Consider the following 24293-nt stretch of genomic DNA (forward strand, 5'->3'; position numbering starts at 1 on the left):
TTCTTAACCTTTCTTCCTAGTTCAAATCTCTTCTTATTTCAGCTTATTCTACACCTGTCAGACAACTCTTCATAAAATACAGATTTGGTCATATTACTGCCTACCACCCTCCCCCCCGCCCCCAGACCTCACGTAGCTACCCTTTTTCTTTTTTTTTTTTCCAGAAGGATATAATCTGTGAAAAAACAAATTTCAAATGAGTAAATTTTGAAGATCGAATCAACCTTATACACTGATTCATGAATTGGGCAGCATCCCAGCTAGCAAGTAGAAAGGCACTCTGAGGACCTGTACAAAATGGAAGGTTTTTAAAGGCAAAAGGGGAGTGAGACAAGGAAGTCAAAAACAAAAGGAAGGAGTATTTCAGGCAAGGTCACCTTGTCACCTGAAGATTACCTCAGTAGTGTGGATCAGGAAATTCCGGGCCAATTGGTTTAAAATGTCAAGCCTGGAAGATACAGAAACTGTAATTAGGTTAGGTATTAAATCTTGGTTTGCTGATGTGGGGCTGAGCACAAGTGACTCTATTCGGGGCCTGTTGTTTCTTGTTTAAAATAAGTCAAAAGTTTTAAACCTGAATTTCAAAGTCTCTGCAGATCTTTCTAGTCTCTGTTCCCACTATTTATTTACTCACAGGATCAACTCAAAGGTCGGTGTCAGCCAGGTCTTCTGATTTCAGACCCTAAATAGTGAGAAAACAAGTCATGTTGACTTTATTTTCTGACTTTCCGGAGAATTCACTCTAAGTGTATTGCCTAAGCCCTTATATTTTACAGGAAGTCCTCCTGTTAGACACAAAATTATGAGAAATCATAGCAGAGATTTCTGATACGCATTATATTACTAAATGGGCCCAAAGCCCATGAAGAAAATTGGTCCTTCCAATAAATATTCTCCCTATATTACTGCACAGAGTTATTTTCCTGAGGTTTTACAGCAGGGAGTCTTTTACTTGATATTTTCAGAGCTATAGGCTGTTAAGATATTATTCTGCATCCTATACTGTTTTCAAGTTACCTTTTCTGTCTGTCAACTTTTCTTATCTTTATGGCTCCTAATCTTTGTAACCAGTCCCCATCAACAAAATCAAGCTGCAGAAAATAAACTACAGATAAGGCTCCCTGACATGGTAATGGGATTTTCACTGCTTCCCTTGAATTTTCTATGTCAATAATTTTTGCTGCCAGAAATTTCCTTTATGATCCTCATATCAGAAAATCCTTCCACGTGAATGGCAACTTACCACATTAAAATATTTAAAAAAGCAACTTGTTAGCAATTCATTTTTCCTTTGGATTGTATTGCCTTTCACATATCAGTCACTTTTTATCTTGTGATTACTCTTGGCACTTGTGTAGTTAAGGTGTATTATTTGCTCTATTTTTTTTTGTCCTTATCGATAACTTATTTCAGTTAATTGTTTTGAGGGCTTATTAAGGTTCCTTCCCCCCAGACCATCATGAATACACTATAAATTGAATCCAAAATGTGTGCAGTACGGTACTTCTTGGTCCTCAACATCTTCAGTAGATCTTTTTCAAATTTTATTTTAAAATTTGAATAAACTCACTCTCACTTCTTACATCACCTCTACTCCCTTCAGTGGCTAGGGATTGAGATAAGTGATGGAATTGCTGAGGCTCTGTGTTTACACGTGTCTTACGAGGCAGTTCTAGTCTACTGAATTATATTGGAAGTTGCTTGCTATAAAGGTACAGCCAAGGCACCACACCATGTACCTCTCCTCCAGTGTCCCAGTTCTCAGTTCTCCCTAGCAATCCAACAAGAAGGCTCTTGGTACATCTCAAATCCAATATGTCCCTCACTGAACTTTCTGTCCTCTTTCATTACACAGCCACTCCACCTCATAACCTCTCTATTCTCACTATCACCCCCAATCTTGGCCTCCAGAGTAAAAGCACTGAAACCCATCTTCAATCTAGTCATACTTACATTTCCAACCTTATTCACCATTGCCCCCTCCACAAACCACATACTCCAACCAAACCGAACCATTGGTTATTCTCTTACGACATCTATTTCTTAGTTCTATTCTCACGCTGCGCCTTCAGGAAGTAACTCTATTCTCTCTCCTCCATTTGTTTATGTCCAAATCCTATCCATCCTTAAAAGCGGAGTTCAAATGCCTTGTGCAAAATATTGTGCCTTATAACCCTGGAAGTATCCTCTCTTCTCCAAACTCCTATGGCATTTTTTCTATGTTTTTCTTTCATACGTGCCACTTTCTTCTGTAACTTTGGGGGATTGATGAACATACCTTATTTTTCTTAGCAGACTGCAACTTCTTGAGGACTTGATCCATTTCCTTACAAAATCGTCTTTTTTTACTCTATACAATGACTGACAAGTACTTTTCACAGAGAAGGGAGGCACTGTCATGCATTTTCTTAATTACTTCATGTAATAACTCTATAAGCTCATATTATTTTTGGCCACTTTATAGGTAAGAAAATGTTTCATGGGAGAGGTAACTTGCCCCTTACATGGGTTAAACAGATATTTAATGATATTGAGTAAACAACTGAGCAAATAGATCACTTCGTGTGAGGTGTAAAGGGATTTTATACTAAAGGAAAGATATGCTTCATCTGCCCAAAAAAGTTCACAAGCACAGTGGAGAAAGAGATCTGTTCTTGTTCTATTTTGTTTTTGTGAATTGCTTCCATGGGTAAGTGAAATTGCCATGCTTTCCTATCATTTGCTCCTGCGATGATACAAGTATCACAGAAACACTAAGTCAGTAAGGATAAAGAGAGGTGTAAATTTACACATGCAACCAATTTCCCGTAATGGTTAGACATCGTCCCTCTCAGCAACAGTCTTTTGAGTAAGCACTTTTAGCCAGCTGCCAGTCTAGAAAAGAGGCAAACACTTTCTACTTTCTGGAAAAATGCATGAGTCTTCCAACTGAGACTTAGGTATTTTCCTGATGATTGCAGATGGGTGAAATGACTGATGGCTAGAATTCATCTTGATGAATTGCAAATGGATGTTCACCATCACACCAGGCTTTCTGAGTGTGGATGCCAAACAGAGAAGTTTCCCCAGTTTTACCTTTTAAAAAAGAGTTACCTACAAAGAGGGGAGAAGTGAGGGGAGACATTACCTGGCAATGGAAGATGCTCCTAGATTCTTCATAGGTATCGCATTAAGAAGTGTGGCTGAAAGGTTGGCACATCTGGTCCTTGGACTGGAGATTTGTCAAAGCTGGTTGAGATCTGTGATTTCCTCTAGTCCAATCTCATCATTTTACTGCTGGACAAAGTGAAGTGACTTGCCCAAAATTACAAGAAACACAGTGACCGAGGCTCCAGTGTTGCCTCCAAGAGCAGAAAGTAGAGGAAAATTGAAGAAGCTGCTATGTTAACTGTAAGAGAAAAAGCTGAAAAATCAGTCAAGCTCAAACCCAGTGTCGGGGATCCTTACATCTCTTCTAGGAAAAGAGCACGACCTTTGCACCAAGAAATACAATAAATTTTCTGGTTCTGCCAATTACTGTATCCTTAAGCAAAGCAGTTTCCTCATTTGTGAAATGTGATTTTTACAGTTATTTCCTTTACAGGGTTGTATGGAGGGTTACAAGAGGTAAAGTATTGAGACAAGGTCTGGGAAGCAGTAAACCATCAATAAATGTTGGTTCTACCATCGATGAGTTTAAAGTTGAAATTAAAAAAAACAAAAAAAAAAAAAAAAATTAAGGAATTGAAAGAGAAAAAGCAAGCCAAGCAATGTCTTTTTCAATCAGTAGAGTCCTGTGAAGACAATCTGAATCATATTTTGTCTCTTGGACAAATAACAGAGGATATCAAGGAATTAATATAATATAATTTTTTATTAAGTGTTTAAGACGTACTGTCAATCCAAACCTGGCCTTTTTCCCTTTGCCCAGAAAACATTCTAGCCACAACAGAACTTGGAGCATGATCAGTCTAACGTCTTCAATAGCTTCTGGTGTGTGCATACTTTCACATAACTTTGTCTGAAAGGCTCTCAGTGGAGTCTCTCACCACCTTCCTCTAATGGGCAGCAGCTGCCTGGAAACAATCCTTCTATATTACTCACCTTATCAGACTGCAATAAAACAGCTCCCCTCATTCTACCCTGGGAAGACTATCTGTTCTTTTGCTATTTGTAATGTTGACAGTCCCTTTTAGGGTAGTTTTTCCTACACCAGATGGTTCTGGCTTTTTAGCGTTTTTCACTAACTAGCTAATTCCTCTCTGAGTTTATCTGAATTTTAGTTTGTTTCTTCTTCTTCTTTTTTTTTTTTTTTTTTTTGCGGTACACGGGCCTCTCACTGTTGTGGCCTCTCCCATTGCGGAGCACAGGCTCCAGACGCGCAGGCTCAGCGGCCATGGCTCACGGGCCCAGCCGCTCCGCGGCATGTGGGATCTTCCCAGACCGGGGCACGAACCCGTGTCCCCTGCATCGGCAGGCAGACTCTCAACCACTACGCCACCAGGGAAGCCCTAGTTTGTTTCTTTATGCACAATTTTCTACTCTCTCCTGGAATCCTACTTGGCAGTGATCATGAGAAGCAGCTGTCTGGCCTGGGCAGTGACACAGAGACACTGGTGTCAGCATCATGGCTCAAAGCTTGTCATACCCACCTAGCTCAGCCCACTCCTCTTGTTGCTTTTGTAGTCAGATTTCTGATTCAAGCACCATATCAGTTTTTGTACTTTAAAGGGACCATTGTTTTTTTTCTGCTGTTCTCCCATTGGATACCCTTTATTGGATATGGGGGAGGGGGGTAGGCAAATGATGTGAGTTTGGTCTCTGTACCTTTGTAATTTTTAGAAAGCTCAGCCTTCCACCATATCTATTTACCTATGTATGCCTCGTTCTAACTCCTCAATTGCCAGAGTGATTATGATAAATCTCTGAGTCAAACTGATAAAGAAATATTTAATACTAAGAGAAAAAGAATGGAAGAAATAGCAAAGGTAATTACAAAAAGATCCCAATACTTGATGCCCTAGCGGCTCTAAAATGTAAGATAGTGATCTAGATATTTACTACTCAGTACTGGAATTTAAAGTAGAGATGATATTAATCAAAAGTATTGACTCTGGACCTTTTGTCATCTTCTCTATATATTTGATATTGAAGTATAGTAAAATGAAACCACTCAGTGGACTCACAGTTATAAATCCTGGTCTCAAGTTCTGGATCTGGCCTCTGTAACTATGTAACCTTGGACTATGCATACACACACACATATTTTATATGTATATATGTGTACTATATATATATGTATATATATAGCTTGAAAAAATGTACAGCAAAATTATAATTATAATGGATGTTTCAGAGACAAATTGGAATACTTTTTAAAATTCACATGTGAGAAATCGCGAATAATGCAACAAAGGGAAAAGTAATTTTAAAAATTTAAATACTCTGAAAATAGTTGTACCGTTGTATGTGTGTCAGAAACTAGCTATTCATCAAACCCAATTTCTCCTCTTCTTGGGCTCAAAGACAGACTGTACTTCCCAGTATCTCTTGCAGTTAGATCTGGCCATGTGATTAAGTTGGGGTCAATGGTATATGAGTGGAGGGGAGGCGCACCACTTCTAGGCTTGACCCATAAAAACCTCCGCCATGAATCCTTCATTCTCTTACCTCTTCCAGCAAGGACAGCCAACTTGGAAACCACATGTTGCCGATCTATGAAGCATCCCTGCCTAGGAGATGCTGCCTGCCAATGAGAACACCTGTTTAAGAATGGCATGGGCAAGAAATACACTTCTTATTGGGTTAAGCCTGAGATAGGGGGTTTACCAGTTAAAAACAGCAGCAGTGACAGATGGGAAACTCAGGGGCAGGTTGCCAAGCTGCTGTAAGTGGCATTAGTCTGATGTTAATTGGAAAGAGCCCAGTGCTGACAGTTAACTGTGAAACAGGCCTATGTGAGGCTCAGCCAATGACTGGTTGAGACATAATCTGGTCAAATCAGCAGTGCCAGCAGGGGTAAATTGTGAGGTCCTTAGAGGAGGCTTCTGCCCATCCAACAGGCCAGTAAAGATTCCTGAACCATAAACAAACAATTCAGAGGGCTGTGATGATCCCTTTAAAAGAAAATGTTTGCTTCTGGGTATGTCCATTACAGAAAATATTCCTGTGAATTCTACATTAGAATTTGAATACCTGGAAATATCAAGAATGGCAGGTCTCAGACTGTCTCCTTTAATTTAGACTCAAATTTTTATATTTCTGTGAAGGCTTAACTGACCATGGAACTAGAATTGTGCACAGCTACCGGTCAATTTTTTTTTTACCCCATCAGACTTTTGTTACAATAACAATACAGATATAGAAAGCAACCAACATCTCTCCATAGATATTTTCCAGTTCTTGTCCATATGCATTTCAGTTTTACAAAGATACGGTTCTAGCATAGTGTAATTTCGCACTTTCAACTTTTTACTACACATTACAAGATAAGTACTTTCCCTGTCTTCCCTTTTAACAGCTGCTTAATGTTTCATGGTTTGTATCTGTGAACTCATTAATGATTCAGCCATTGTTGAATGTCTGAGCTACTTTTCTGGTTTAATAATTACAGATAACTGTGAAGTGAAAATATTCATAAATATGAAGTCATCCTTTTTTTAATAGAATAAATTCATCAACACTAGCTAAATATTGACATATGTCGTGAATTTTTAAAATTTATTTATTTATGGCTGTGTTGGGTCTTCGTTTCTGTGCGAGGTCTTTCTCTAGGTGTGGCAAGCGGGGGCCGCTCTTCATCGCGGTGCGCGGGCCTCTTACTATCGCGGCCTCTCTTGTTGCGGAGCATGGTCTTCGTGGCACGCGTGCTCAGTAGTCGTGGATCGCGGGCTCCAGACGCGCAGGCTCAGTAATTGTGGCTCACGGGCCCAGTTGCTCCGCGGCATGTGGGATCCTCCCAGACCAGGGCTCGAACCCGTGTCCCCTGCATTGGCAGGCAGATTCTCAACCACTGCACCACCAGGGAAGCCCTGAAGTCATCCTTTTTTAAGGAAGATTTTTCCTTGGATCATCTGGAAATCTTGGATTTCCTTGGATAATCCAAGAATGGAATAGAATAAATGTGTTTAAGAGATCTTGAGACACAGTACCAAACTGTTTTCCAAAAGGGTAGTACCTATTCATCCAGGCACAGGCAACGGATTAGATTCTGAATGACATGTCAAGATCTCTAAATTAGGACCTGGCAATCTCCGTTTTCCATCAGGGTTTTTTTTGGACATTTTAAAACCACTCTACGCCATTAGAAAACAGTGGCTACCCTTGGGCGAGGAAATGACTGAAGAGGAAGCAAACAAGGTTCCGTGGCCCTGCTTATGTTCTAGTTCTTGATTTGGAAACCGATTAGTCAGATGTGTTCAGTTTGTGAAGACTAGGAGAGCAGGACCCTTCAGATTGGAGCACTTTCCTCTATGTACGTCACACATCAATAACTGTCCAAGAGATATGCTGCAGGTATTTCATGAGAATGTCTGTCACATTGCAGAAGGACACACGAACGCCCTGGAACATTTTGCCAGGCACCACTTTGGATTGCATTGGAATCATCTATATACGTCATATGTTTTGCTATGTACCATCAAGGATGTTCCAAAGCAGCGAGTCCTGCAGGTGTTAGGAAACTGCCCCAAGTCCCAGATGACCAAACATTCTTTGTTTCCTAAACTTTGGCAGCAGTCTGATGGAGGCACCGTTAGGAAAACCAGATCTGTCAACCTGGAGCTTACTGTTTCTCAAGTTAAACTTTGGGGAACTTACCTGGTGACAAGGCCCAGGAAGGTTAGATAACTGTCCTGAGACCTGCAGCTAACTAGTGGTAGAGATAGAACTAAACCCAGGCCTCTAGTTTCCCAGAATGGGTTTTTTTCCCAACCTTCTCCCCAGCCTGAGACCAGTGTCAGACAAATATTTGTTGACTGAAGTTCTTCAGTGAACTCCAGCGGGGCCTGGTTTAAGCTCTCGGCCAGTCAGCCTTTTTTATTGACAGTCAAAAAATTGAGAAAAATCCCAGACAAAAATTACAAAAATAAACAGTTTCTGAGTTTAACTAGAATTCACATGCCAGCTAGTGGTCATAAGTCTAAACAGGAACCTAAGATTAGAAAACGTTCCTTCTCCAAAATAAACTCTCCTAGGTCTGGTTCTCTGTGTTGCAAGGCTGTTACACGTTATTTCATATTTTCCACCTCATTAATTCCAAATGTGAGGCCAACAGAAATTTTATTCATTAAATTCCCAGGAATTTGTTTTACAACCAGTTCAACAACTGAGGGTGTAGCCCTTTCCCTTCTCATTGTCTAAGCTCTTATATGTTTTAATAACTCACGCATCATTCCCCATACCGGTTATTAGAGATTCAGCTCTTCAGCAGAGGCAAACTCATTAAAAATTAGAGCTAAACCCAGGGGAAAGATTAGGAGCACAACTGGTGCTTCCAGTGTGGCTGTCTGGTTACTCCACAAACCCTGCTATCTGACGTTGCTCAAGCATCACACTAACACATAGGTGCAAAGTAACAGCAGTGAAATGCAATTAATGACATCCATGAAGACTGAGGCATATCAAAGATTCAATTGGTATTATAACTAAGAACATCCAAATCTGATTTATTTGATCAAAAATTTGTCCAATTGGAAGATTCCAGATTATTCTAGATACAGCTTAGCATTATTACTGCCATACGTGTTCTGCCCACAACTCCAGTGAGGGCACGGACAATGACACCTGTCCTGACATTGGGCATCCCTCCATCCCCCTCAGTACACACAGAGCCAACGCATCTTTTAGAGGTCATTGGACTTCCCTATGGTTAAATGTGGGGCATATATTCTTTACTGCTTTTATGTTTTCTAAATAGATTACTATGCATCTATACAAAAGAATTATTCCATTTCAGTCTCTAAGAATCACTTTAGTAACAATGTCCCAAACTGGAAAATGATTTTTCTCCATCAAAGTACAGAGGCAACTCACTTTTGATTCAAAAGATTACAATAGGTCCAACCTTTACACTGAACAAATTCTGGATAACTAATAACTTTTACTTTTTGATAGTGATAATGTTTTTTACATAGCACCCTTAAAAGAAAAAATGTTAGACAGTGTGTGCCATAAGCATACAAAAATATTTTTTCTCACTTTTTTAACTCAAAATATACTTGCTATAAAATTGGGTGTCCAATCAGTAGATTTTATATACACAATGTTAATCCCTAAAATAATTGTCTCATACATTTAACAAATCATTATCTCTTGCCAATATCTCTCTTTGTGATTCAAGTCTTCTGAAAAGAAGTTCAGGTTAGAATAAAGATATCTCACTGAATTATATGATTAAGTGATGAAAATCTTATATCTAAATCAAATAATGCCTTGCATTTACAGAGCTGATCTAGAGAACCTGTCACTTAATATTAGTTCCTCACAGATTTAAAATTCCTGTTGCCATAGCAGACATATTTATATGAGCAAGGAATTGCTTTCCTTTAAAACTCTTAGATGTAAGAGTTCTTCATTTTGTTAGATACAAATTGTTTTAATTTCATGTATGATAAAAGACAACTGTGTTTTAAGTCTTATCATCCACCCAAATATTTTCTTATTACTATGGTTTAATGTTAACACAACAGATATTTTTCTACGTGTGTTCTACTTCTGATTGGGATAGAGAAAGTTGTGAGAGACTTTCACCAATTGCTTCCACCACATACTTCCCTTTGCAGGTCCCTGTTTATCTACAACCTGGAATTCAGGTTGAGGTCCACCAAAAAGAAATTTTGCTGGTCTGTATTAAATGGGATTGCAACGCGTTCCCTTGCCAAATCTGATTTCACAAATGAGCAAAATGAGAACCAGGTTCTTTCCACTATGGCATGGTCTATTATTCTTAGACCTGGGTCCTGACTTCCGCATTGGCATTGTTCTTTTATTCCTGAGTATTGTCTGCCTGCTCCCTCTCCTTTTGAGTCCCTTGTCTTAGTATGGTTCGTTCAACTTCTAGCACGGAGGCCAAGAGAATCAATCAAGACAAAAGTCAGTAAGTATTTGTGCTTTTAAGACCTGCGGACCCCTGACTCAGATGCAGTGCCCTCTCGGCATTTCCTCACCAAATCCTGGTCACTTCTATTAGTAACATCAGCAAGCACCCTGGAGCATTACCAGTCACTGGGCACTGGAGCAGACCTGGTGTTCTCCATTCAATTCCCCCTGATGCAATGCCTTGAAGTCTATTCTCATACTCGAGAGACATGATCGTTATTAGTCTTTTGATAGAAGCATATTTCATCTTTTCAATAAACAGAGTAGCCTTGTTTTGCCAAATGAAAACAGGAAATTGGCACCATGAGAGTAGAGGTGTTTAAAGTTGAACATCCCTTAAAATGATCCCCAATGTGATAGGGGGCGTGGAATCTTTTTAACTCAAATCAAAGCCTATTTGTTCGAGTCTACAGTGCGTGGGGATGGGCTCTGTGACACATACGTGGATAAATAATTTTCCTCAAAGGTATATGATCTGACGGAAAGTGCTTCCCTCAGGCCCCATGAAAATGCTATCATTGACTGAAATGGAGTTTTAGATAACTTTTAAAAATTATGTCATTATGTGCCTGAATTAGTTTTCTATTGATGTGTAACAGATTATCACACAGTTAGCAGCTTAAAACAAGACCATTTATTAAGTCATAGTTCTGAAGGTCAACAGTCAAGGCACAGTAAGACTGGGCTTTCTGCCTAGGATTTTATGAAGCTGAAATCAAGATGTTGACTATGCTCTCATCTGGAACTATGGGTGCTCTTCAAGCTCATTCACATTGTTGGCAGAGTACAGTTCTCTGTGGTTGTAGGACTGAAGTACTTATTTCTTTGCTGGCTATCAGCTGGGGCCCACTCAACTCTTGGAGACTGCCCACAATTTTACAACAAACAATGGAGATCTTCAGAGCTAGCAATGGAGAATCCCCCTGGTGTCAAATTTCTCTCATTCTTTGAATCTCTTCCGCTAGCAAGAACCCCATCCTTTTTGTTTGTTTGTTTGTTGTTGTTGTTTTTGTGCTACGCGGGCCTCTCACTGCTGTGGCCTCTCCCGTTGCAGAGCACAGACTCCGGATGCGCAGGCTCAGCGGCCATGGCTCACGGGCCCAGCCGCTCCGTGGCATGTGGGATCCTCCCAGACCGGGGCAGGAACCCGTGTTCCCTGCATCAGCAGGCGGACTCCCAACCACTGCACCACCAGGGAAGCCCGAACCCCATCCTTTTTAAGGGCTCATCTGATTACCTGTCAGGTAATAACCTGTCAGGTCCATAAAGGATAATCTCCTATTTTCAGGTTAACAATTATGGGACCTCAATTAATCTGCACTTTTGCAGCAGCACTCAGAGTTGTGTTTGATTGAATAACTGGGAAAATTGTGTATATACCAGGAAGCTTGGAGGCTATCTTAGAATTCTGCCTATGACAGTGCCAGAATACAAGTGTGTTAAATCATTTTTTTACTAGAGGAGGTTCTTTAGTCCAAATATTTTCTATCCTACCTTCTTGCATACTTATTTACGGAATTCGATTTTTATTGCTGCCATTATAAATTCCTCCAAACTGATGACTCGAACTTTACAAGTATATTATCTTACAGTTCTATAGGTCAGAAGTCTGACACAGGTCTTACTGGGATAAAACTGAGATATCAACAGGGCTGTATTCCTTTCCAAAGGCCTTTTCCAGCTTCTAGAGGCTGCCACATTCTATAGCTCAGGGTTCCCTTCCCCCACCTTCTAAGTTAACCATGGTCCTTCTCATGCTACCATCTCTCTGGTTGTCTTGCACCAGGGAGACCTTCTCTACTTTTAAGGACGCAGGTGATCGATCAGGTTAAGGCCACCTAAATAATCCAAAATAACTTCTCCATCTCTAGATTCTTCTCCTAATCACATCTGTAAAGTCCCTTTTGCCATGTAAAGTCACATTCACAGATTCCAAGGATCAGGGCGTGAACTTTTTTGGAGGCCATGATTCTACCTACCTATCTTTCAAAATAGAGGCCTGGGGACCTCTCAGCCCATTTCATTTTTTCTTTTATTTAAACCATATCTTCAAAGACCAAAGAACCATGGCTTAGAAAGCATGTGATACATATATCTAATGGACAGTATTTCCTGGAATAGTGGATATTGAGCATTGTATAATGACATGCTTCACCACTGATACAGCGTGATAATCCAGCCAAAGATAAGAAAATTTGTCAAAAGATACAAACTTCTGATTATAAGATGAATAAGTTCTGGGGAGCGAATATCCAGCATGATGATTATAGTTAATTATATTGCATTATATACTTGAAAGTTCCTGAGAGACTAGATCTCAAATGTTCTTATTGCAAAAAAGAAATAGTAATTATGTAATGTAATGGAAATGTTAGCTAACGCTATGGTGTTGATCATTATTGCAATATATAAGTGTATTGAATTAACTGATTGTATACCTTCAACTTACACAACGTTACATGTCAATTATGTCTCAATGAAGCTGGAAAAAAAAGAGAAGTTGTGCTTAAGAGGAAGATAATAAAATTCAGTAATACATGCAATTGAAATTGTGAGCTCCAGTTTTTCCTGAAGTGTGCTCCATGGGAATTAAATTTCTATGGCATTAATAGTTGTTTCACAAGGAGCCATGTGCATACCATGAACATACGTTTGGGAAATGTCGAGTTAAACAAGTTAAACTGATTCCCTCTCCAAGTCCTTAATGTGCTAATGTACATTGTGAATCTATAAGCGAGTAACATGTGCTCTTATTGGGTCAAAAAAAATTGCTTTTAAAGGGTAAATCAGAGTTTGGGAACTGGAGTTGTCTATTTATTTTGCTGCACTCCCTTCTGCTATTGTTTTCAATTGACACTTTGTTGCTTGTTTCTCTTCTTTTTATTCTTCTCTTCCTTCCTTATTTGTTTCTTATCCTCCTTTCTTATTTCCCACCTTCATTCCTTCCCTTATTTTTTTAAAAAAATTATTATTTTATTTATTTATTTTTGGCTGCATTTGGTCTTCATTGCTGTGCACGGGCTTTCTCTAGTTGCGACGAGCGGGGACTACTCTTCGCTGTGGTGCGCGGGCTTCTCATTGCGGTGGCTTCTCTTGTTGTGCGGCACAGGCTCTAGGTGTGCGGGCTTCAGTACTTGTGGCACGTGGGCTCAGCAGATGTGACTCGCAGGCTCTAGAGCACAGGCTCAGTAGTTGTGGCGCATGGGCTTAGTTGCTCCGCGGTACGTGGGATATTCCTGAACCAGGGCTTAAACCCATGTCCCCTGCATTGGCAGGTGGATTCTTAACCACTGTGCCACCAGGGAAGCCCCTTCCCTTATTTTTTAACCTAGAGTCATCCTCTAATATAAATGAGACTTAAAATGCATGCAGTTGCAAAAAGGCTTGGTCTGGTTAAAATCAGAAATACAAAGAACTGTTGTTAAGAAAGAAAATGGGAGAAAAAGTTACAGAGAGGATGATGCTTATTGAATCTGGACATTTTGATTGTGTTTCCCTGATTTATTGGACACAATAAGACTAAACATTTCCTGAACAAAGGATTAAGGATTTATTTCTTTTGCTTTATCTCCTTTTCCTTTTAACTTCATAATCTTTCCAAGTTTGTCATCCATTCAGTCCCAGTTACTCTTCAGAGGGGCCTTAACAACCCGAATAAATTTACCACTAAGCTATAATAAAAGTTCCTTTATATACTATCACCAGGCAAGGAGTGATTCTGATTTATTGAATATTCTAGATAGCTTAATCCAAACCATAACACTAACATTTGCTTTTCAGTTTAATCGTTTTTGGCACACTATAAAATTTATAACGCAATTCCTTCATTACTAAGAATATGTTAACTATTTCTAATGATATCATTTTGAAAAAAAAATAATAACATGATGAAAATCAAATATATGTTTATGGGATGTGGACAAGTGTAAGGCTACTTGACGCTATGCTAAATGGCTCCAAAATATTGTTTTCCCATTTGGTTCAAGTGTCTCCTTCCTCATCCCACTTTCTGCTCTGTCACACTGTCTGCTTTTGTGACTATCCACTCTGCTTTGATCACTCTTTTTTTTTTTAAACATCTTTATTAGAGTATAATTGCTTTACAATGTTGTGTTCATTTCTGCTGTATAACAAAGTGAATCAGCTGTATGTATACATATCTCCCCATATCCCTTCCCTCTTGCATCTCCCTCCCACCCTCCCTATCCCACCCCTCTAGGTGATCACAAAGCACCGAGCTGATCTCCCTGTGCTATGAGGCTGCTTCCCACTAGCTATCTATTTTACTTTTGGTAGTGTATATATGTCCATGCCACTCTCTCACTTCATCCCAGCTTACCCTTCCCCATCCCTGTGTCCTCAAGTCCATTCTCTATGTCTGCATCTTTATTCCTGTCCTGCCCCTAGGTTATTCAGAACTTTTTTTTTTAGATTCCATATATATGTCTTAGTATATGGTATTTGTTTTTCTTTTTCTGACTTACTTCACTGTTTATGACAGACTCTAGGTCCCTCCACTTCACTACAAATAACTCAATTTCATTTCTTTTTATGGCTCAGGAATATTCCATTGTATATATGTGCCACATCTTCTTTATCCATTCATCTGTCAATGGACACTTAGGTTGCTTCCATGTCCTGGCTATTGTAAATAGTACTACAGTGAACATTGTGGTACATGACTCTCTTTGAATTATGGTTTTCCTCAGGGTATATGCCCAGTAGTGGGATTGATGGGTCATATGGTAGTTCTATTTTTAGTTTTTTAAGGAGCCTCCATACTGTTCTCCATAGTGACTGTATCAACTTACATTCCCACCAACAGTGCAAGAGGGTTCCCTTTTTTCCACACCCTCTCCAGCATTTATTGTTTCTAGATTTTTTGATGATGGCCATTCTGATTGGTGTGAGGTGATACCTCATTGTAGTTGTGATTTGTGTTTCTCTAATGATTAGTGATGTTGGGCATCCTTTCATGTGTTTGTTGGCAATCTGTATATCTTTTTTGGAGAAATGTCTGTTTAGGTCTTCTGCCCATTTTTGGATTGGATTGTTTGGTTTTTGATATTGAGCTGTGAGAGCTGCTTGTATATTTTGGAGATTAATCCTGTGTCAGTTGCTTCATTTGCAAATGTTTTCTCCCATTCTGAGGGTTGTCTTTTCGTCTTGTTTATGGTTCCCTTTGCTGTGCAAAAGCTTTGAAGTTTCATTAGGTCCCATTTGTTTATTTTTGTTTTTATTTCCATTTCTCTAGGAGGTGGGTCAAAAAGTATCTTGCTGTGATTAATGTCAAAGAGTGTTCTTCCTAGTTTTCCTCTAAGAGTTTTACAGTGTCTGGCCTTATATTTAGGTCTTTAATCCATTTTGAGTTTATTTTTGTGTGTGGTGTTAGGAAGTGTTCTAATTTCATTCTTTTCCATGTAGCTGGTCCAGTTTTCCCAGCACCACTTATTGAAGAGGCTGTCTTTTCTCCATTGTATATTCTTGCCTCCTTTTCAAAGACAAGGTGACCATATGTGTGTGGGTTTATCTCTGGGCTTTCTATCCTGTTCCATTTGATCACTCTCATTTGATCAGCCTTATTTTAAATATCTTCCAGGTCTATTTATTAACTAGAATTTTCCCCTTTTCCTATCCACAGATTTAACTCTTTGGTGGTCTAAGAAAAATCCTATTTTCCATTCTAATATTCTTTTAATCTGCTGTCATATCTTCCTCTTCTTTTCACAGTTTATTAGCTGGGAAATATTACATGCGTTACACATTTTGACTCACGAAACCCACACGATAATCCTGTGGTGAAGACTTTGTCACTTTACTCAGTGGAGTACTTCAACTCATATAGCTTAATGACAGTTGGCGCTGGAATTCAAATGTACATATATCTGAGCCAATATATAGTCTCTTAAGTGATACCAGTGTCTTTCTAATTGTCAAATCCACAGCTATTTCTTCATCATTATCCTTCAGGAGCAGTTTGAATTGTTGATCACACTCTTTTTGAAGCAATATTCTCTTGTTTCCTGATACAATATAATGTTCTATTTCCATAAAACTAAATAGATATCCCAACAAAGTAACAACAACAAAAATAAAGGACTAAGTCTAAAAATGTCTATGAAGAAAATAATAACACAATATTAAAACTCCTAAAAGAAGATCCAAATAAATGAATAGCTATGTAACTTTCATGAACTGGATGATTTTGTGTCAAAAAGATGTCACTTCTTCAAATTAATCTGTAAACTCTGTTAAGTTTGGACCAAAGCTCCAACAGATTTTTGTGTGTGTGGTAAACTAGAGAAATCTACTAAGGTTCGTATGGAAGAGCAAAGAACCAAGAATAGTCAAGTTGATTTTGAGGCAGAATGTGATAAGGAGACTTTTCCTGTCAGCTAGGACCACTTTAAATATTCAGTAATTAGCACTGTGAGGCAAGTATAGACAAACCGGCTAATGGATTAGAACAAAGAACCCAGAAACAGACCCATGTATTGCTCACCAGGCAGAGGTGGGCAATACAAATCAAAGGGGGGAAAACAGACTGCTCAAAAAACAGGTTGGAAAATTTGATTATCCATATAGGAAAAAAATATATATATATATTAGATTTCTACCTCACACCATATACAAAAATCAATTCTAAGTCGATTCAACTCTTAAATGTGAAGATGAAACTTTAAGAATTTTAGAATATATCTGAGAATATAGTTGTAATCTTGGAGAGGGAAAGTTTTCACCGATAAGACACACAAAAAGGACCAATTAAAAGGAAAAAAATGGAGGATTAACTGTATTAAAATTTAAGTCTTATGAAGAATGATAAAGTGAAGAAAGAAGAGAACGGGATACAGAATAGCCCTTGTATACCCTGCTTATGGACATCTGCGAATTAAAAATTTTCTTGTGCAACAGAGATGGATATTATCACGGGGTCATAATATTTTGGATGATCTTTATTTTCTAATTTATAATATTTTTAATGGTGGTAATGGTGATATGTATGTGTACATGTACATGTATGTGTTTTATACTGAGTATGTATAATATTCATAATAAGATGAAGCAAATAAACCATTTGTATAATATTTAATTGTTTGAAAGAATAATATTTGTGGAGAATTATATCAAGTTACTTAGTCTATTCTCCCCTCTAGTAGTCTGATAAGTACTCTTGAATTAGACACATGAAAAGCCCCTTAAACTATATTTTAATGGACCCCTGCAGAGGTACTCTGTGCTTCCCTGGAATTTTACCATATTTGTCAGAACATGTTATAAAAAATAGCTCCATAAAGTTCAATAAACAGGTGGGATTGTTTCAATGCAAATAACAAAAATCCTTATGCAATCTGGTTTAAGAAAAAGAATTCACTGGCTCTTTTGCTGAAATGTTTGGAATAACTCTGGATTGAGTAAGAGTCTTCCTGCATTGAGGAGACAGAAGTGGGCGTCTGAGGAGGGTGAGGCATCTAGAGTTCACATGGCAAAGTACCAGAAAGGAGAGGGCTGCAGAGACAGAGATTTGGAGAGTAACAGAGGGCTTTCCTCAAGCCCTCAGCTGAACACTCATCAACACAAACTATGAGGAAACTACTTAAGTTCAAGGAAAGAGCCACTCTAATGGAGCAGAATAATCCCTAGTGCCTATATATTGTACTTTGTGTAAATTTTACTGCAAAGTATACAGAAAGTACACATGACTAAACAAATGATGCATAGGGAACATTCTCTTTTGACCTCTAACAAATTAGTATGAAGTTATTGTGTCAATATTTATCAAAGGCTAATCAAACTTGAATATTAGTCATTACTGGTAATGTCCTTAAATGTCTACAATCATAGACATGTATTGCTTTCACCAAGTAAATCTAATAAGAAAGTGTATTTCGGTGATTTCCATAATTTATGAAGCATTCTTATAAATCGATTGAGGAATAAACCAAAAAATTAATAGAAATAGGAGCAAAACAAGCATTTTATAGAAAAAAGATAGTTTAAAATTTTTTGAAGTTTTTCAGTTTTATTTGAAATCAACAGAATAAAAAGTAAAACAACACTTTATTTTCACCTAGAAGATTAACAAAGATCAGTTTTACCATGTTGATGAAGACTCACTGTTTTTCATTTTTGATAGAAGTATAATTAGCAAAAATTTCTTTGGAGGGTAATTTGACAGGATCAAAATTAAATATGCAGATACCCTTTAGCTGAGCAATTCCACTTCTAAAAATGTATCTAACAAGTATATTTGAACATTACCAAAGACATATATACAGGCATACTCACTGCAGCATAACAATAGTAAAGATCTCAAAGAACTCTAATTGCCTGTCAATAGGGGACTGGTTAAATAAATAACATTACGCCTACATAAAAGAATAGCGTACAGCAGTTAGAAAGAATAAAGTAGATATATATACATGTTGCTGTGAAGGTATCGCTAAGATATTCTATTTAGTAACACATATGTGTATATTACAGAATATATATAGTGGAAGAGTAAGTATTCAATAGAAATACTCTCATTATGTAAATACATATGTATATACGTGAACAATTGGAATTTTTTACTAAAGACACAGAGAAACTGTTGATGACAATCGCCTTCCTGAGTCTAGGTCGAAAGGGAGACTCAGTTACTGTGTACTTTTTAGTATTGTTTGACTTTTCATTAAGTGCTGCAGTATTTTAATAATAATGACACTAATGATAAGTTACCTTCACTAATAAGGCTTTTTGTATCCTTAAAACGACCAAAACAGAGGGCGGGGGGACACCTAAATTCACACACACAGCTCTCAAAAAGAGGGTCCAATTCAAAGGAAAGTGGTCGTGTTTCACGTCTTTTAGTTTTTTTAAACAATGATTGCTCTAAAACATTCTCTGCTCAGCAGCTTCAAAGTGCTGAAGGCTTAACATATAGTTTTTTCTTTTAATCTTAGAAAAAGTATAATATGGGATACTGTCTGGGAGTCTATGGATGCTATAATGGGACAGGGTTTAATAATTTTTACAATATTTCCTTTCCTAGTCTCCTTCTGTAGTTCTTTGGAAAACTGACAGCAATTATTAGTCCTTTGCCAAAAATACCAATGAATTGAAGCCACTTCTGTTGTGTAGTCCAACAGTTTATATTCCAGATTTCCTTATATTCTAAACTACGCCAGATTTTTACCTACTTGGTAGGCTCAAAAGACACAAATTTGCTAATCTAAGTTGTGATGATATACATAATAATTCCTAAAAGAAATTATATTTTCTGCATTGAACTTTTCTGATTGAACTTTTTGAAATCACCTTTTCAAACCACACTATATCCAATTCTATTTCCTTAGCATACAATTCCATCTAAAGTGACTCTACCTGAAAGTGAGAATTGTATGTGTGTTTCTTTGATTAGAAATATTAATCTTTCTGAGAAGAATTCAGTTCTCCTTCCTGGCAGTAAAATACCACTTACAATGCCTTTAATTTGAAATCTATTAGCTAAAAACATGTTTGTTGTCAGCTAACATTTTCTCAAAAAGAAGACAGCCTCTTATTTAATTACTTGGAAATTGGTTATTCAGAAGTATTCTAACTGGAATTTTAATAGTGGTTAACTGACAACTCACCCAAGAAAAACAGATCCAATTTTAGTAATAATTATCCAAAAATAAAAAAACATTGAAAACAGGTTTTGAGTTCAATATACACCCTGAGATTCATCTTTTTTTAGGTATCCTGATTAACTTAGGTGGAAGAAATATTGATCAACGGCAGGTAACCAGAGGAAGAAAAGGGGTATAAATTGGTGGTCAGATGAACTTGAACCGGGGCTTGAATCCCACCTCTGATACATACTAATAATTTGACCTTGGGCTATAATCTGTAAAATTGTATTAGTAATAATAATATATTTTTCTACAAGACTGTTGGGGAGACGCTATAATATGTGGGCTTAGTTTACAGTAAGGACTCAACCATAGCTATCTATTATTATTGATAAGAATAAAGAAGTTATTTTAGTTTGTAAGAAAAAACACAAATATATGACCTTTGGTAATAGTAATTTATTGTGAAAGAAAACAGAAAAATCATCTCGGCAACTGTATAGTCACTCTGCACTGTGGTTTCCTTAAGACTGGGATATATATCAGGCTTAGTGTTAAACCAAAATAATAGCTCAGTCTTTTGAGACACAACCTGAGTTCTTGGTGCCCTCTTTTTTTTTTTTTTTTTTTTTTTGCGGTACGTGTGCCTCTCACTGTTGTGGCCTCTCCCGTTGCGGAGCACAGGCTCCGGATGCGCAGGCTCAGCGGCCACGGCTCACGGGCCCAGCCGCTCCGCGGCACGTGGGATCCTCCCGGACCGGGGCACGAACCCGTGTCCCCTGCATTGGCAGGCGGACTCTCAACCACTGCGCCACCAGGGAAGCCCCCTCTTTTTTTTTTTTTTTTTTTTTTTGGCATTTATGCTCTCCAAGAGAGAAGATCTGAGTGGCTCAATTAATTACTATCCAATACGGAGCAAGATATTGGGTTAAAGTTCTTGCCGAGCAACACCTTTATTTTCCACCTAAGCATGAACATTGATCCCTGGCCCCATCAGTCAAAACCAGAGGATGAGGGATATGGTCACTGATTGATCATTGCACGTGCCATGCCATGGCAACTTTAATCAGAAAGAAGGGGAGAGTGCAATTTTCCCCAGAAGAAGGCTGTGGACATGGCCAGAACATAAACCTTCACGGAAATATCTCTAGTACAAAGGTCCAGCTGGAAATTTTACAAACGTAATTACACAGTATCTAGGAATTGACTATAATCAGTTCACTTGGGTCCCCCTTCCTGTACAGTGGCCTAAAACTCTCTCTAGGAAGTAAGCTGGAGCAATCATAGGGCTCAGCTTATCCGTTTACCCTCTCTGAGGGACCAGTGCCTTGTGCTGCCTGAGGTCCAGTTTCTGAATATCATTGTTTTCTTATACATGGCCTTTTTTTTTCAGTTGTTTCAGTCAAGAGAATAAATCTGTCCCTGTTACTCCATGTTGTCCAAAAGCAGAAGTCAGCCAGTCTATTTGATCAAAATGTTTTGAAAAGATAAAATCTCAAAATTATGGGGGGAATAAAGGATGCCTGAGTGGATGTAGAAATTCTCAAAGGAGGTTAAATTTTAGATGAAAACCATCTGTTTCTAAGTTTTTATTTAAGCTATCATTTTTTTCTATCTGAATATGATAGTAGCATCCCAGGAAGCAGTCAAGGGCTAACTAGAACTTCAGTCAGACCAAGAAAAATAACAGCTCCTCCCCATGGTCGACTGAAGGCTGCATTTTTCCAAGTCTCTTTCACACAGGTCTCAAGAGAGATGAATTGCAGGTGTCAGTATGATGGCAAGGCCCTTAGAATCTTTCATTTACCAAACGTGTAAAGTAGACTGCAGTACAAAAAGGAGAGTGTACGGATAATCTAAAACATTAAATGAAGTGACCGAATTCCATACAAGTAAAAGCTTCTATAAACTTTTACTGTAATTAAGACATAAATCTAGATTATTTCTATCTCTACAGAAGAGCCTAAGGAAGGTTAAGGGTCCTTAACCCTCAGAAGAATGCAAACAAAATGTCCATAGGTTAGAGCCTCTGCTTTGTTTCCTTCCTGGACAAACAGCTCTGCACAAGAGTCATAGCATTCACTCTGTCATTATTACCGCAGTCACGTGTTCAGCAACTGCTCTGTCAGACCCTGTGTTATATCCTGGAGATACAGTTACAACAAAGACATTTCTCACATATTTTTCTCTTCTTCCCAAATCCATGGGGAGAATAGGCTTGCCAAGCCTGCCTGAGAAGACTAATTCCTAGAGCTTACTGAGAAGAAATTAAGTCCCATGTCATTCAGGTATCTTTTGAGAGTCCTGTTTAAAAATAATAAAAAGCTACCGAGAGTAGAGGGATTACTCCACTCCCTCCCCAACCAGTTTTTAACAATCAACTCAAAAACATTCAGCACCTCTCCTTGGACAGCTGCCCTCTCCCCATACTTCGTCCTCACTGCACAGTGATGAGGGCACTGCTTCAAAGGTGGTTTGCTGAACTCTCTAGTCTAACGTCTTCCTCACTGACATCCTTTCTTTTCCCCCACTCTCAAGAAAACTATGCACATCTTGGGTCCCTCTATTTCTTGCCTCTCTCACCCTAAATAGAAAACTGTCACATTTATTTATTTTTTTTAATGTGGACCATTTTTAAAGTCTTTATTGAATTTGTTACAATATTGCTTCTGTTTTATGTTTTCGGGTTTTTTTGGCCCCGAGGCATGTGGGATCTTAGCTCCCGACCAAGGATAGAACCTGCACCCCCTACATTGGAAGGCGACGTCTTAACCACTGGACTGCCAGGGAAGTCCCTGTCACATTTATTTTATTTATGGTTTTGTATTTGTATTAGAATTGCAACTTTATCATTTTTGAGGATTTTGTAAAGCAAATATAACTTCACTTACATTTTGGGTTAAATGAGTTGAGTATATTGCTCACGTAACCTGAGTCAGTGGGAAAATCTATCCTAAGTTTCAAAACCATAATTCACAAATGAACCTTTGCAAGCCAGCCTCTTGCAAGCTGAGGATGTTCAGTGTCTATATATACAACCCTCTTCATACAGTTCCTATGTGCTTGCCCTTGTATGTCTCATGAATATGGGGAAGGATGCTGTGTGGTCAGGTCAAGAAGGGAATGAATAAGCATCCTTGAAAGAAAGGACACATTGGAAAGCAGCTTTGCGCATTTGAGCAAAATAATTCAGAGACAGCTTATAAATGAATGGCTTCCTTCAATGAAACAAATTATAAAATTTCGAAGGTTTTAGAAGTGAAGAGCTCTAGAAATATCTCTAGATGAAAGGAATTATAATGAAATAAGTCCTGAATATCTCACCTGAGTTTATTTTCCTCCTTGAGCTTAGCTGTTTCACAGTTTAGCCACTAGACACCTGTCGTCATTTAAATTAAAATTTAATACAATTTAGAATTTTGTTTCTCAGTCACCCTCGTCACATTTCAAAAACTCAGTGGTTAGCCAGTGGTCAGTGGCTACCATATTGGAAAGCATAAGTATAGAACATTTCTATCGTCAGAGAACGTTCCATCGGACAGCACTGCTCTAGGATTCTTGTCTGATTCCCAACTTTCTCAAGTTCACCAATTGCTTAAACATGGACAAAAATACTTCATTTAACAGAGACAAGAAAATGATGTCAAGAGAAGGTCAGTCAATACTAAAGGAAAGAGGAAGAGAACTTAATTCTAGACAGTAACAAAGCAATAAAGATAGTCACGTTCAAGGTAGAGGTTTCTGATATTCCAAGTTTAAAAAAAAGTTGGTACAACTTCACAGATCCTGGCTTCCTTTCCTACCCTGAAGAGTGAGTTCCATCTTCCTAGGCCCCTCAGAGCTAATTTATACCAAAACTTTTCTTATGACCCCCTATATAAGGACAAAAAAGTTAATTTCTTATGGTCTCTGCATTTTTCCTCAATTATCACAGGTACCTGACAAAAAGGCCAGTTTCAAGTTTATCTATCTGTAGTATGTGACCTCAACCCTAGTTTCACCTGAATCTTATCATGTGAGGTTATTAAAGCTCTAACCTAGTAATTCATACTCCTGTTTCAGCTTTAGCACAACTAATGAACAGCACATTCTTTATGGTAAAATGGAATCATTGCAAAGACGACTCTCAACCCAGAGGGGTGAGATCCCTACAGTCTTTATAAGCTGTTATACGTTGTCAAAAATGCATTAAAGTAATTCTGGAAGGAAGAACACACATCTTTATTAAGAATGACTATTATAAAGTTTCTCACAACAAAACTCTAGCAAGTTCTATTCCCATCATTCCCAGATTATCAGTTTTTCTCTGGAGCGTTCTGTAAGCATACTCATATAAAAGTTCTGCACTAGCTTACAGGGAATTAGTCTTACACATGGATAGCCCCGTGTGTAATAAAATCAGCATATAATTAGTATAACTAGTTTTTTTGTTTTTTTTTTTTTGCGGTACGCGGGCCTCTTACTGCCGTGGCCTCTACCGCCGCGGAGCACAGGCTCCGGACGCGCAGGCTCAGCGGCCATGGCCCACGGGCCCAGACGCTCGGCGGCATGTGGGATCCTCCCGGACTGGGGCACGAACCCACGTCCCCTGCATCGGCAGGCAGACTCCCAACCACTGCG

The 24293-nt window shown here is 38.5% G+C and overlaps 1 long non-coding RNA gene across 1 annotated transcript; it reads right to left on the reverse strand.

Annotated features, from left to right (window-relative positions):
• Positions 1-396: 396 nt before the first annotated feature.
• On the reverse strand, positions 397-3366 carry LOC116746780. Its single transcript, XR_004347870.1, has 3 exons — positions 3128-3366; positions 635-682; positions 397-448 (listed from the first exon to the last, which is right to left on the reverse strand). It is a non-coding gene; the product is annotated as an uncharacterized LOC116746780 (long non-coding RNA).
• Between the last annotated feature and the right edge of the window lie 20927 nt (positions 3367-24293).

This window comes from Phocoena sinus, chromosome 21 (assembly GCF_008692025.1).
Source record: "Phocoena sinus isolate mPhoSin1 chromosome 21, mPhoSin1.pri, whole genome shotgun sequence".
In the NCBI taxonomy this organism is placed as follows: domain Eukaryota; kingdom Metazoa; phylum Chordata; class Mammalia; order Artiodactyla; family Phocoenidae; genus Phocoena; species Phocoena sinus.